Source organism: Marmota marmota, unplaced genomic scaffold (assembly GCF_001458135.2).
Source record: "Marmota marmota marmota unplaced genomic scaffold, marMar, whole genome shotgun sequence".
Taxonomy (NCBI): domain Eukaryota; kingdom Metazoa; phylum Chordata; class Mammalia; order Rodentia; family Sciuridae; genus Marmota; species Marmota marmota.
The window spans coordinates 88,199,716-88,202,200 of NW_026000026.1; the positions used below are offsets into that span (position 1 = coordinate 88,199,716).

The 2,485-nt window shown below is 33.0% G+C and overlaps 1 protein-coding gene across 10 annotated transcripts in view; it reads right to left on the reverse strand.

The window, feature by feature from the left end:
- Csnk1g3 (casein kinase 1 gamma 3) overlaps positions 1-2,485 on the reverse strand; it is a 115,258-nt gene that overhangs the window by 100,784 nt on the left and 11,989 nt on the right. The window lies entirely within an intron of this gene.

The window sequence follows — 2,485 nt, forward strand, 5'->3', positions numbered from 1 at the left end:
ATGGCAATATGTAAATCAATGGATGTGTAACTGATGTGATTCTGCAATCTGTGTATGGGGTGAAGGTGGGAGTTCATAACCCACTTGAATCAAAGTGTGGAATATGATATGTCAAGAAATTTGTAATGTTTTGAACAACCCACAATAAAAAATTAAAAAAAAAAAAAAGACTCTTACTGAGCTAAGTACCACCATGACCCACAACCTTTGAAGTACACTTTTAGGTAAATTAAAAATGATATTCTTCTGTTCCTCAGCTGATCAAAAACAGCTGATTCACAGTAGTTATCTTCTATAAAGGCATAACAAACAGAAAAATCAAACACTGAACCACTGCTCCTAGGAAAAATACAAGTTTAGGTTCCTGCCAGCCTCTTTGGTCACAAGATTTTCATAAACTAATCAATACATAATTTGTTGTTTTATGTATGGTTCTGTTGAAAAACACCTTACAGCATTATAACTTATGCCTAACTAAGCTCACTTATAATATATAACTACAAATAATATCCCAGTATAGGCAAAGGTCACAAATTTACAAGGTTCGTAGAAGGGTATTCATGTTTAGGTACTTTAATTACAAAGCTAATATTGTCAGTTCTCATCACAGAATAGACTTAGTATAAAAGATTTTTCAATTACAATCAAGTTAACAACTATAAAATTGTAGAATGAAATGTGCAACAAGTGACAGAAACAAATAGAAAGTACAACTGCTTCTTCAGAGATAAGATTTCCTTCTGCCCAGCCTAAATCAAGAGCATATTTCTCTAAAGTGTGATAGCCTGAAGACAGAGACAGAGAATGAATCCAGAAGTACCTTAAACTTCCCTAGGGTTAACAGCATAGTTTTTTCCATGGAGATCATAGCTATATTACTTGAACAAGAAAGAACAGCTCTATATATACTGAGGATTGCATTCACTGAAAAATGAGGCTCCCCTAAGTCATTCTCTAACAAATCTACACCAATAAAAATATTATATTTACAATTATGTTATTGTTATGATATTGCAAGTATACAACCTAACAAACTCTCAGAGTTAAACATACACTTGACATATGCCCCAACAACTCCAATTCTAGGAATTTATCCAAGAGACCATGAAAACTTAAGCTCACCAAAACCTACACACAAATGTTTATGGTAGTTTTATTTGGAATCACCACAAACTGGAAACAAGTGCTAAAACAGTGATGGGAAAAACATTCTGAGATACATCCACACGATGGAATATTACTCAGCAATAAAGAGACTGACTGACACATGCATAATATGGATGAATCTCAAAAGTTTTACATTATTTAAAAGAAGTCAGATTCATAGGGCTACACACCCTGACATTAATCATATGGTTTAAACTAGCCATAAGTATAATATGCACTAAGCAGAATTTCAGGGCAGACTTATTTCTGGCAGAGATAAAATTATAGGAAGAAAAACAGATCAGTGGTCTTTAGGAACTAGGAGTAGGAGTAGGAGTAGGAGTAGGAGTAGGAGTAGGAGTAGGAGTAGGATTTGACTACAAAGCCTAAGGGAATTCAGGGGAATGGTGATGGAGCTGTTTTGTATCTTGATTATGGGAAGAGTGAATTTTAGTGTGTGTAAACTTAAAAGCAGAACTAAGAAAAAAGCTAATATAAAAATCTTAAAAACAAAATCATTATTAATAGAATTGCTCAAAAAAATGAATATTTCCTTTAACTAGATTTTCTGGCTAGCCAATATGCATTTAATTTCAACTTCTGTCATTTAACATTTGTCTATAAAAATGTTTCTACTTTTAAGCCTAAATATCTTAAGTCAGATTCTTGTATTTATTATTTCATTTAAATTGGGGTCAATTTACTTGCTTGAGATCTGTCTCATACAATTGTGACAATGCAAACTAAACTGGTTTGGAAGGAACTTGGTGCCTCAGGAGGCATTTAATCAAAGTTCTTCCATATTTAAATTCTCCTAATAAAAAAGATGAAATAATTAATCCATTCATCCAACAAATACATGACCATTGAAGGCCTACCATATGCTAAACACAGGAAATACAAATAGCAAACAAGACAAGCACAATCCCTGACATTAATCATATGGTTTAAACCAGCCATAAGTATAATATGCATTAAATAGAATTTCAGGGCAGACTTATTTCTGTTACCTTTCCAATAAACTGGAAATTTTTCTGATACAGAATACCATAATTTGAAGTTCTTTTCTTGAGCAATACTAATTGGGGTAGAGAAGGAGAGAAAAGGGTGGGGGCAGGGGTGAAACGTATTGGAAAGCAAATAGGAACTAAAAGCTTAAAATGGAAAAAAAAAAAAAAAGCCAGAAGAATAGGTGTAAAGATTTTTGCAATGAAGTCTTAAAAACAAAATAAGGAAGTTCACAGAAACTAAAACAGAAGCATTACAACCACGCCCCTGCTTCTTTCTGTTATTAAAAAAAAAAAAGGGGGGGGGAAGCCAAGATATGTTTTAAAAAGGT